Source organism: Phasianus colchicus, chromosome 15 (genome assembly GCF_987193195.1).
Source record: "Phasianus colchicus chromosome 15, bPhaCol1.hap1.1, whole genome shotgun sequence".
Taxonomy (NCBI): Eukaryota; Metazoa; Chordata; class Aves; order Galliformes; family Phasianidae; genus Phasianus; species Phasianus colchicus.
This window is the reverse complement of record NC_143450.1, coordinates 7,022,922-7,036,378: the sequence shown is the minus strand read 5'-3', so window position 1 is coordinate 7,036,378 and position 13,457 is coordinate 7,022,922. Positions and strand designations below refer to the sequence as shown.

Here is a 13,457-nt window from a genome sequence, read left to right as displayed (position 1 = left end):
GGCTGGCTCCTTATGGAGACTGAAATCACCTCTGGTAAATGCTGAATGAATATTTGTAATGCCAGTCTGTGAAACATCTAATGAATGAAATTAATTTGTATAAAGCATTGAGTGTCTTTTGTGCTTGATCGTAGGGTGTTGGAGCTGAAGAAACAGCTCTGATGAGGGGATAATGTCTTTAGGGGCTGCTGAAGCAGGAAATGGTTGGGGTTTTTTCAGCAGTGGTTTGGCAAACCTTCTTCCCTTTCCAGGCTCCAGTCGGTGCCTCTGTATCTCGTGCTGCAAAGAACTGTAAGGCACTTACCATCACTGCATATAACAAAAGAATTAGTAGGGAAAATAGGTGTGGGAGCAATAGACTGAATTCCTGTGAATACAATGCTGCACTGAGGAGATTTAGCAAATTGCCATTCCCATCATTTTAAATCTGTCCTATTTGTTTTTGTTTGTTTTTTTTGTTTGTTTGTTTGCTTTTGCTGTTCCTGAAGGAAATTCCCAGATGAAAACACAAGTAAATTTTATATAAGACCAGAATAAATAAATGTGACCTTTTTACGTTTAGAAATGTTTCTGCTTTTCACTGCAGCGTTTTGTGGTTGCTGTTTGTCTCACCATGTTGTGATGTAACGGAGTATCAGAACCGGGTAGCTAAAAGCTGAGCTTGATTATGCCAAAAGCTGGTTCCTTAAGAAAGGGAAGAAAGATAGCTAAGCTTGTGCGTTACCGTGTATCAGATTGCTTATTAGTCGTATGCCTCTCTTTATTTACCAAAGCACCACTGTTCCTTACAGAACAGTCACTGTGTTCTCTGTAGCTTTAAATAATTCAGATGGACAGAAAGCCACTGTCACTACAGTGAAACAAAAAATGTAACAAAGGATAGGATCACAGCACTGTGTGCTGCGGGTTTAGGCAGGTACATGTGGTGAGCAGGAAAGCTCTGAAGATTTTTGTCTGTAGGAGATGCAGAAACAGAAAACTAGTGAAAACATCAGTGTGATCAGGAGCAAAGCATTGTCCTTCCAGGAGGTGTTTTCTGCACAAAGGACGGTGGGGAAGTGGGGAAAGAGGTAGTCAAAATGAGATGAGAACAGTGGCGTATAACAAAGCTTTTCATCTCAGAAAATTCTGTGATCCACCTTCGGGGAAACTTTGGCAACAAAATCTGATACCTATACATCATCTGGTGCATTCCAGTGGGAGGAAGATGCATTCCTGGCAGATTTGGGGAGTACCTCAGACAAAACAATTGCCTCCGACTCGCGATGGTGTTGAGAAAGAAGGGAAGTGTTAGAGATGCAAGGAAATTAACATGAATTTGGTTCTGATGTGTTAACGGTCTCATCAGTGCATCATAAGTGGAATCTGAAGACACCCAGTATGTTATATTTGTTTTTCCTGTTCTCTCATGCTTTGATTAGAGTACACAAATAGAATCATATTAATAGTATGGCATCTTACCATCTGCAATGGAAATTCAAGCCTGTAGCTTGCAGCCTTTTGATTGAGATGCAAAATAGCTTCTGGCAGTACCTTTTCTTAGGATTTTACTATCAGTTTGTGCAAAAACAAAACAAAACAAAAAAAAACCCCAAACCTATTTTTTTCCTACTCTTATTTCCCACTTTTATTTATTTATTTATTTTTAGTCCAATGAGTTATCTCATTACTTGGTAATATTTTTTATTCTGACAAATGATGAATAAAAAATGTCTCCTGAACCAAAAGATATTCCTAATACTCCTGTTATTGATAAACTGAGGTCATGTTCAGTGCTGTACACACAGAAAAATAAATACTTAAAATGGAAATTTTCCTGCAGGGTTAGGCAGGTTAGGTTAGATTGTCATCTTCTCTTCTTTTGCCACAAAAGAAAACAACTCTAGGCCATTTCCAAATAAGTCTAAAATGTTTTTTAACTAGTATGGTTTTTTTCTAGCAAAGATTCTGTGTATACTCTTTAAAGAGATGTCTTTGGAATGAAAAGTAACTCTCACTGGAAACAAAGGAACTCAGCAGATCTGTTTGCCTGTCCACACAAAGACCTGGGTCAGTTGTACCGTATCTGTTCTTGTAACAGTATGGAGGTTCTAAAATCCTTGTGTGCTTGATGTGTTGGTAGTTTGGGTACTGACTACTGGCTTTTGTTTGTATTTTGTGTGGTGCAGAATAACAGAAATTAGGTTTACATCTTTGGTTCTTGCTAACTTCTTTGTGTAGCCATTCACACCTGTGCAAATTGACAGTGCACTGGTTTCTCATCTCCAGGGAACAGACAGTTTAAGTAAGACCACTGTTAGACACCTGCACTGAGTTTACAACTTTAGTAGAAAATTGTTGAGAGTTCACAGATTGAAGCGGTGTGAAAACCTGTTGGGTGTAAGACGCTGCCCAGAAGCCTCTGACTCGCTGCTCTCGCCATGGAGCCTGCAGTTGTACGCTCCTCAGATGACTTTGTACTTCTCCCATTCAGCTTTAGTAGTTATTATGTGCAGACTGTCAGACATTTCACACAGTCTCAGTGTCTGCACCAATATAAAAGACTGTAGAGGAGTTAATTTGGAGTCAGTGTTGATACGTTTGGTTTGGTGTATCACCTTGAGTACAGATGGGTTACCCTCACAGAGGCTTTCAGCAGCTCGCTCCCTAAAGCTGTATCTGATATTTTACCTCGTGCTGATCTGTAGGACTGTGTGACTTTGTAATATCTGGACTATTTTGATAGCAGACATAGTTAGTGAGATTATGTAAAATAAATAGTCAACTGCACCCTTTAGTCCATACTTGCTTATCTCATTACTGATAAGCTTGGGCATTTAGGACCTTGTAACTATAAATCATTGACAGCAAAACATAAGAGTATCTGTCCAACACAGAGGTTCTTTCATCTTTCATCTAATTGACACCTTTAGGCTGAAGTTTCTAAAACCATGTTGCTCTTAATAAATGTTAACTAAGCATTAACCTGTCATTGATCTCTATGTGTTAAGGAAGAGCGAAGCCTGCCCGCTGTGGAGCATCTTAGATCTGCATTTTGTAGTAACGTGCTTACTTCTGCTGGATAGAGAAGCAGTGTTCAGTGATATGCAAAATATTCCTCACGTATCATTATTGGCAAGTTAAAGTGGCATCACTGAAGGACAGAGTGCTTTCAATGTAGCATGCATGCTAGCTTCGTTCTGGGCTGTTAAGTATTACCTGGTTTTACTGGCTGTTGTATTCACAATCTCAATTTTATCTTGCTGTTTTAAGGTGTCCTGAACACCCTTACTGCCTGTTGTTTTTTACCTCTGCCGTCTCTCTCCCTCTTACGGTGAGTTTCTGCTTCACAGACAGTTGAATGTGGATTCAACACAAACAGGTGTAAGAAGTGTCTTGGAAATGTAAATTGGATTGAAGGCAGAGAAGTGTGGGCTTTGTAAGATCATCAGCTTCACCATAGAAAGTCCGAATTAGTTGTGAAAGGGCTGGCTGCCCTGCTGGCTCCTCTGAATGGAAGCACAGAAGAGTCCAGGGGCAGTGGACTCTTGAGGGTCCTTCTCCCCTACAATGTAATTTCAGTTACATACACAAAATAAAATTGGGACCTCAGCCCAAACTAGCCAAACGTTGCTAAATTGCTGTGCTGACAAACTGCGTGGGGCAGCTGTGTGGCAAAACTGTTCTCTTTTGCTATCTCTTACACTGCTGTCTTGAGAGAAGTAATTTTTTTCCATTTTAACTGTATCCACAATTCAGCTTTTGGAAACATATTTGAGAAATATTGAAAAATCGTACTTTAGCCTAGTATTGTTTTGAAGGCTCAAAAGGTTATGTTATACTTATCCTTATTACCATTACTCAACTCGCAGACCGTGCAAAGCAACGGGGCATGGAGAGAGGAATGAGAAAAGCGAAGGGCTTGCAGCTCGTTATTGGAGCGACCAGTAAGTCTGTTGGAGTTTCTGGTGCCTCTCTGTGTCATCTTTTTTGTTACTCACAGCGCTGAAGAGATGTTTGTGAAGTACGGTATTTAAGGAAATAAACGTTCTGTGGCTATTCAGAGTGCCTTGTTTTTCATGAAGTCTCATTCCACTTATCCACAAAAGAGAGGCTTTTAATTAGACTTCTGAATCCCATTAGGAAAAACAAATACCAATACTTAACTACTCATAAGTGACAAGATGGAAATTTGCTAATGTAATTAGATTTTTAATAGTGTTAATGACTCTCATTTCTTATTAATAAGAATGAAACCTAATGAAAGACTGTATGAAAAATTGTTACTGCTTCCTCTCCTACCCTTAAATGCAGAGCAGTTGCATTTACTTGAATTCACTTTTTCTGTTCAGTGGAGTCAGGTGGTGCTGTGGCATTTTGTATTAGCATAGCCTGACGGAGTGTGGCGTGATTATTTTCAAGTGGATGAAATCACTGGGTAGATTTTGACATGTAGGAAGTGGGTTTTGTATTCTTAGAAGTATTACAGTGAGCAGTAAGGTACTATAAAAGAAACATAAGCTCAAGATTTACTAGAAATCTACTCTAACTCATCAGGTATTGGTATTAATAAATACCTGCGGTATCAATAAATAGCTGTGGAAATATTTTTTCAATGAAAATCTCTGTAAATTTTTTCAAGTGGAAGAAAGCATACTGGTAAGTGGGGTAATGTCATGATGCAATTATGAAAACAAGTCTGGACACTGTGCTGTTGTCAATACCTCACAAGTGACCATGTTCAAACTGTGAACTATCTATCTCAGGTGACACATCAAAATGCTTCATGGAAACAGCCCCAGGCTTTGGCTTTTTGAAATCCAAATTCAGACTGCTGGAACATGAGCATAAAAATTGCAAATGAGTTGTGTGATTCTAGCAGTAGACTAAGGAGCGAATTATGTGCCAGCACAAAAACAATGGAAAAAAACCTGGAAGGTGAGCGTAGCTAAAATGTAACTTGTTGAGATGCTTAAAAATCAGATTTCTAAATAACTTAAAGAAAAGTGTAGAGCTCACTGTGGTTCTAGGTAGCAATGCCAGTACTAACACAGACTGAGAGTCTGTCCCTCCAAAACTGTAGCACATGCATTGCTACATGTACTGTATGACTGCTTTTTTGATATTTTCATTTCTATGCCATTACTAGCACTATTCATATAAAACTTTGTTTTTTTAAAAAATGAGTAAATATGCTTGATTGTTTTTCAGAATCATCCTTAAGACTTAATATAAATAATCTGTGGTATCTGCAAAAATACAGACTGTGTGTCTGTACTCGTGTTTCAAAGGAACACAAAGCAGAATCTTTCCTTGTTTCTCCAGGATTGCCAGTGTGAGAGGAATGCACAGGGACTGGCTGAATGTGAGGTTTCAGTTTAAATATCAGGAGTGACTCATTTCAGTTACCTTCAGTGAGAGCATTAGACTTCATTAATCACATTGGCTTAATCTCTTGAAGCTCAGTTAAGGGTCTGAGCCCGAATAGGAACTTTATTCGAATTACATGCACTAACCTGGAAAGCGTAGTTCTGTGATGTATATTTTATTTGTGTGGACACAAATGCAAGAGGCACAAATTGGTCAAGATTTTATATGCACAATCTGCATTTATATCCAAATCCAGGCTTTACATGGCATTGTCCTGGGAAAACAGCACAAACCTTTTTTTTTTTTTTTTTTTAAGCAGAAGCCTAGCATCCTGCAAAAGGAACCCTGACACCATGCTCATATTTCTTTCCAATCTAGCGTATGTCTACTTTCAGAGCCTGCCATTACTTTTACTGTATTTTCTTTGTGACAGAACATTGCATTCAGACCCTTAGGCTGCCTTTCATCCTGGCATTCAATAATAATGGACAGCGTGTAAAGATCTGTAATCAAAAGGTAAACACTGCAGCATTGTGTACAAATAACTCTTTGAGATATTTATCCTGAAAGACATCCAGGTTAACATTTTAGCTGAGGACACCAGGGAGACCTGCCTGTGGTGAGCGAGCTCCTTCTTTTGGGTTTGTTTTCTGTTCAGCTGTTTCCTGGTGCATCAGCTCAGCAAGTGTGCAGCACAGAGCTGCTGCAGGAGCAAAGCCATTTTAATGGCACTACTCTGAAATTCTCTCACTCCTGGTTTCTCCCTATTGTTGCCCTGATCTCCATTTAAGCAGCAGGTGCTGGAGGGTTCTATAACCTTGTCTGAACCCAAATGTTGTGCCACTTAGGCATTACTGATGTAGTTTAATCAATACTATCCTCACGGACCTGGCAACAGATGTAGCTAACACGCATGACAAAAGGAATAAGCTATATGGTGTAAGGTGCTTTCTAGAAGTCCATTTATTGCTGTGCCATATGTCCTTCTAAGAACTAACTTAGTTATATCTGGTGACAGTGTTAGTATACAAGCAGAGGGAACAGCTGTCTAAGGAAGGCGAAATATAAGAGCCAAGACAAATCAGAGTAGATAAAGCAGAGTTGTAAAAAGCCAGGGACAGCAGGAATTACTTTGGCTGATAACTGAATTGGCTGTCGTGGTCTGAAGGCCATGCACAGGGATAGAGCCTCTGGCCTCCCTGCTGCCAACCCCACCAGTGGGCACTGGGGCTGTGGTGTATCAGGGCTTTTGCAGCCCTTGTTCCCTGCTGAACTGTATAGAGTTCTATTGAGCTTGTAGAGAGATTTGCAGGAACCCATGAATCCTCTCACTCTTACCTCCTTCCATACTGATATGTGAGAGAGCCCTAGAAAGAAGCCAAGGAGATCATTTAAATTTCCCTGCGCTAGAGCACAGATTTTTTGAATTTTGTTTCTTTCTCGATACTCTTAGATATTGCTGAAATAATACCATATGAAAGAGGCTTACAATTTTTATCACAGAGTTACAGAAAGGTGTTACACGCCTTATCATTTACTTGAACTTAAAATAGACGTAAATATAAAAGAGTAAAGAAAGTGAGAATCTAAGTCTTTTTTCCAGTCTTTTCATTTTGTTCCTGTGGTCCTTGAGCCCTTGTGTGCATGATAAAGTGAGCACTCTGTACAAAAGGTACTTAGGCCATGGACAAAACACCAGGTTAACTCATGACAAATTGAGCTGTCCCAGCTGCAAACACATGATTCAATTCCTAAAAGTGATTTAGTTTGGTCCCAACAGGAGCAAATGGAGCCCTAGATCTAAATGTCTGGTGCTCTGTAATGCCTGCCTCTGTACATAGTTCTTTCAGGTTTCCAATACACTGCTTGATCTCTTGTACTCAGCTGCTATCATGCAATTTCCAGCAAGTATTTCAAGACTTAGCTGTCCCTTTTTGTGCCTGTGGTATTAATCAGCTCTGGAGGAGGCAGGTGGGTTGGGGGGAGTATTGATGGAGCTGGTCAGCCTTCCGCACCTCCCCACCTGAATGCTGATGGTGCAGCTGAGCCTCTTCAGCCCTGGTAAGGTCAGGCTGGAGCAGAATCTGTATGCTCTGAGGAGAGTGGAAGTAGAGGTGGAACTGTGGTGTTCCCAGGGCTTTCAGGAAGCAGGCTGACATGCCATCAGCCTCTCAGGATTTGCCTAGGTCATCAAGTCTGATTCGAGTATATCACTGTTACAGCTCCCTTTCAAGGTTTCCTTGGCTTCCTGTACCTCCTCTTTTGTTTTCAGATAAAGAACTGAAATACCATGGAGACAAACTCCTTATAAACACCAAGTAGACAGACAGGTCAGCCACTTTGAGGCACGTTATTTTACATGACATATTGAATAGAAGCAAAGCGAAGGCTGGGAAAAAATCCCGTTATTTTCAAACCAATCATCTCACGCAGTGGCTACAGATGATTCTGTTTGTAATAAAAGATGAATAAGTGCTCTGAGAAACCAGAAGTGGGACGCTGGGCGGTGCATCTCTGTGTTACAATTTGAAAATCAGATTATTTTTGTTCGCTCTTTATCTGTGATGTTTTGAACAGCAGCAACTTTAATCTGCCTTCCCCTACCAGATTTGCCCATATTAGTCAGAGACTGCTAACTACTTCATCATTAATTACATCAAACATAACAAGACTTCTTACAAGTTAAAACAGTACTTACTAAGAGTAAGTCTGGGTGAGTCACGCTGTTATTTTTAGTCTGAATAACAACATTAAAAGAATGAAATGAAAAGCATTAAATTCTCATGGCAACCTGTTGGTGACAGCAAAGCTACATTAAAGTGCAGCTTGCATTGAAAAACAAGCAAAAATACACTGAACTGAACCCTGAATATTCTCAGAGAGAGATGGACTCACCAGATTTTCATTAAATTACTTAATTATGTTTATACAAAAAGCACCTGGTTTCTTCTAGTTTTGAAGTGACTGTCTGACCTAGCAATGCCTTAGCTAAGTAATGCAATGACTGAGAAGAAGAATGCAGATGCCGGGGAGCCCTTTTGTTTCTTTCAGATAGGAACAACAATTCTCATTCACAGAGCAGATTAAAACTCATCTTTCAAATGGATTCACTGTGTTGCCCCTAGTTTGTGAGTAAACTAAATCACTGTGATCAGGTGTGGGTATGAAGTAGCACTAGATGTTGTTAATTAGGATGGAATCACCTGTTTCTTAAAGCCCTGCTGGGGGTGGAAACCATTTGTTCCTGTTGTTTTTCCAAGCCCGAGAAGATCCATGACTCCTGTGAGTGAGTACTTCAAGTGGGTGCTTTCAGATATGGCTATTTATTTACCTAGATAATATCTTGTAAAAGTTTGTCTAAATGCAGATCTGGTTAATTGGTGATATATGTATTTTTAGTGGGATTAGATGTGGCTCATATTTTTACTGGCCTTGGAAAAGAGAACAAAGACTCTCTATTTAAAACTAATCCAGGGGTTAAACCGTTACATTTGCCCTGTTGAGTACAGTGGAGTTTAGAGAAGCACATTTTTTGAAGTTCAAGACTATACAAACAGTCAAATATTGAACAAGTATGGTTGTTCTGGCAAGCCTTGCTTGATGACTGAATGTTCAACTATTTATAAATTTTTTAAGAAAAGCTCCTTTTCCTATCCTCTTATTCCTCTACACATCACCATCACACATAAGCTGTTTTGTTCTGACCAGTTGAATCTAAGCAGAATGCCAGCGTAAGAATCTAGCTAGCATCTCAGCCCCAAGGAGATTTATGTAGTTGCAAAAAGAAAAATAGCATTTCATAAAGCATTAGCTGAGTCATGCTAGTTGGCTGTAACTTTGCTTTACCCTACAGATAAACAAAGATGGTGAATGTATTGCAAACTAAACTTTGTGATGTAAAAAGAAGGAAAACAAGTAACAAAACTCAGATGTGTTTGGGGATTTGTTTTCTCTTTTTCTTGTACACGTGTAAAGATACTGTAGTTTAAGGAACAAAAAATGGAGTGATTTGCTCTTTTTAATTTTGTCTGATCAGCTGTAACTCTAGATTATCATACAGATTTCCTGGAGATGAATCACTCTCACTGCTTAAAAAATGTGAAATGATTGATACCAATTTTCTGTTGAGAAAGCTGTGTTTAGTTAAACTGTAAGCTTCCCCTAATGAAATAATCTGCCTAAATCTGGGCTGTTGTCCACAAAATGCAGAGAGGCTGAAAAACAAAGCATGTTGATTGCTAACAAGGACCTATTTTTGCTGTCAATCAGGGCTTTTTATTTCAAACTGGACGAAACTTTTAGATGTGATATTTGTGAGCCTTTGACAGCAAGTCTTTGGCATTTCAGTAAATTAAGGCATCATTTTTTCAGGAAAAACTTCAGCCTAAATTTTGTTGTGTTTTGCTGTCTTTGTGTCAGTTTGAGCAGATTTGTTGCATGTTTCTGATTCTCACATAAATAAAGTTCAGCCCCATGCTCTTACTTTGCTAGCCTTGCTGCTGCAGTGAGGAATCTAAGAAATTAGCTGAGGAAACTAGGGCATCTTTGGATTGCCTCCAAAACCACATTAACACTTGCTGCTTTAGGAGTAAAGAGGCAAAAGCCTCCTTTTTTCTTCAAAGGCAGGAATTCTGGAAATCTTTAACTGATATATCAGTGTGATTTCTATATCTTTATTTTATTCAGAATGTAGACTATATTTCATTGCTAACAACCTGTGCTTCAGCTTCATTTCTAACTAAAACGCTATCAGGAGAGCAGCTGGCAAAAGTTACAGGTGTTTTTTAATGCATTTGTCAAAAAAGAGTTTCCTGCTGTTTTCATGGGTACAGCTAGGCAAGGACTCACCAGTTGGGTGTTGCTGCAGTGCTACCCACCTGTGAGCTCGGCATGGAGATAGTTCTGTCCAGCTTGACTTTGGGTTGGCAATGTCAAGTGATGTTTTCTGCTTTCTTGTACCTGAATAGGTCTGAGGCTGGGCCTTAACACAAGGAACATGATAGTTGCGAAAATATCTTTTAGATTCAAGGGGCTAGAAAGATGTACGAAGCTCTGTGAACACTGTATATAAGCTTGAAGATCTAAGTTGCAAGTAAAAGTTTGTCTTGTTCTGTTAGGTACTTCAGATTAGATTATAATACACTAGAGATAGCAACTTTTCATTGAGGTTGTCTTAACATTTTCTGTTATTTTCTTTGTATTCCTGAGGGAGTGATATGTGCACTTTCTTTTCTATGCATTTGTAATTAGGAATGATGTTGTCTGCAGAATGGTTGCTGCACAGCTCTGTGTTGTGCACTCCAGTAATTTTAGTCCTTTTTGAGAATTCAAGGGAAAACCTAAGGTACCCAATTTATCAAGCACTTTTCATATAATAAGCTTTTTTCTCAGATTCTCAAGTGCTGAGAATGACTTCTTTGATTAAGAACCTTTTTAAAAGGTGCAAAGGCTTTTTCTGTATCATAATTTGCACTTGCTCAATTGATGCCTTCCTCCTGTCTCCCTCCCTCCTCCAGTAGATGAGCTGTTCAACTAAAAGGCAAATTTAGTCATCATGAAGGGATTTTTGTAGTCATGATAGAGTAAAGCAGAGAATGAAGATGTAGATGTTCATATGCAATGGAGAACCATTTAAAGGAGCGCTGGTTGCTGAAACAAATAGCTCTTAGAAAATGTCTATACATGAGTGAACTATTTATGTATTTGGGCCTATGTATGTCTTTGTTGGTGCGATACTGACTACAGGCATTAGATAAGAACTTGGAGGGCACGCTGGGGTTTGAATTACAAGCAAACCCAGCTGCCCATCTTGAATGCCATCATACTACTCCTTGTCACCACCTGTTGTGATTCTGCTCAATGCTGCAGAATTGACACTATGCAACATAGCGAAGTGCTATGTAATCTGCTCTACTGCATCTGGAAGAGGAAAAATAAACATGTGCTGTCTGTCACTTTGGATAACAAGCCTCTTATCAGCTCTTACGATGTCTGTAAGTGAGTTGGGGGTAAGTGCCCGTGGTTCACTAGTTCAACGCCTGTGCTGATAATACCAGCTAATGTGTGGTTAGCTCCCTGTAAAGTAAAGCTACTACCAAGTTATTTCTTTCTATGCTGGAGCACTGTACAGTGAGCTGAAGGTACAAACCTTGACTTACATAGCCTGGTTATAACTATTGAAGCGTTTTCACAGTGCATCTGAATGTAGGCCGTATTCATAGGCGTTGTTTTTCTTGACAGATTCTGGCAGTGTGGAAATGGCAGACAAATACAGATAGATGTTATTTTTCTTACGTCTCATTGTGTTGTTTAGCAAGTAGGTTTGACAATTCTACCTAATTGTTAAATTCACAACTATACTACTGGATTCTGGGTCCTACATTTCTAACATAAACAACCTGGCAAGGAATAGTATGGCTTTTAGAAGACTGAGGACAAACAGCACGAAACTGGGAAAGCTTCTCTTCCTCAGCCCTGCTTTGTCAGCTGAAAAAGAGAAGCATTAGCTCTGCAGTTTAGTTGTAGAGACATGTTTGGTTGCTAGCTAATCATAGGTGATAAAGAAGAAAGCATATATATATACACTTTTTCCCTTTTGAAAGAAGCACAGAATGTTTTACTGTTCTCATCATGAAAGCTGGCATGTAAACGTGATTGTTTGGCTATTCTTCATTCAGTGCTATTCTGGAGAGTGTAAATTCATTTTGAAGTAGTGTAAGACTACGTGTGTGTGTGTGTGTGTTGTTAAAAAGGCTCTTTGTGTTACAGAAGTGCTGCAGAGATGTACATCTAAGCAGGGCTTTACAACCTGCTTCAGGGAACTTGTAAGTGAAAAGGTTGTGTTCTCATGGAGTGGTGCTTGTTGGTAGTAGTTGGATGGGATGTGAAGGAGAAGGAACAAGGCTGACCTGAAGGAAAAATAAGTTATTTTTTGTAATCTTAATTTTCCCTTCTAGAACATATCAAGCTAAACTTGACTACATTGCCAACTGGACCTGGCCTGGGTTGTGTTCCTGTCCTTGATCATCTGAGTAGATATTTCACTCTTTCTTCAGGTTTATACTGATATATGAAGATACTTTGATACGTACAGTGTGAAGGTGATACTGTGAATGTAATTTTTTCCCCTAGTGAGAGAACCTGGAGAAGGTAATCGTGCCTTGTGCAGAGAGTATGGTTATCTGTGTCCTGTAATACCTCACCCAGTTCTTTTTTGGGTCTCAAAAAAAAGAGATTGAGTAAGAGGAATATGGGAACTACTCTGTAATCCAATTTTTTCTCTATATTAATTTAACATATTTTATTGAGATCCAGGTGATGTCAAAGTTGTCTTTGAAATGTTCGATTGACTGACCCGGTAAGGAGAAACAGCTCCTGACAATGTTTTATGAAGAAAGTAACTGGGTGTCAGCAGCAAGGAATGTCAGGCGTGATTCTACTCCAACATCTGCCAAATCAAACTTCTGAAACTCTTGTTCATTACATAAATGGAAGAGTAATGCTGAAGCATTATCATGGCAAAGTGACTACTCCTCACTGAAGCGTGGCTGTAATGGTGGGGGATTATGCTGCTGAAGCACACCAGTCTTGTGGCATAATTGCTAAAACATATACTCTGTGGTGTTCTTTAGAAAGGCTTTATTGCAGATCATCTTGTATTAACACACTGTCATGAGGCCAAAATTGGCATTGTCTTTATCTGGAGCATTCTGGAGGGGAACCGTAGGTTCTCCTGCCCCTTTATCTAGGGCTTATAAATGAAAAAGCACTTAGTCGGATTTGTAGCCCTCATTAAGTGATTGTGATACTGGATTTGTCTTGTCCTGAGGGTAAAAGCTGCTAGTCTTCTCCGTTTCTTTGCAGAGCTGTTCACATGAAGCGTTCCCACGACAGAGCAAATGGGCACTGTGGTAGAATTACATTCTGGAGGGAATAAGGCAGACTATTACAACCACTTCACTACTTGTTGTAATAAATAGCCAAGCTGTATGGGTAGGAATGTGCCTGTTGTCCATTTTTACATGTTTGCTGACCCAGAACCTTGCCAAGAGCCAGTCATTTGCTGTCAGAATTAAAGCTGGTTTGACTGTGCCCTGATATGTGTTGCT

The 13,457-nt window shown here is 39.5% G+C and overlaps 1 long non-coding RNA gene across 1 annotated transcript in view; it reads left to right on the top strand.

Annotated features, from left to right (window-relative positions):
• The first annotated feature begins 8,557 nt into the window (after window positions 1-8,557).
• LOC116231891 (uncharacterized) overlaps window positions 8,558-13,457 on the top strand; it is an 89,586-nt gene continuing 84,686 nt past the window's right edge. Inside the window, exon 1 of the long non-coding RNA XR_016471336.1 lies at window positions 8,558-8,631. This is a non-coding gene — a long non-coding RNA (uncharacterized LOC116231891). The remainder of the gene's footprint in view (window positions 8,632-13,457) is intronic.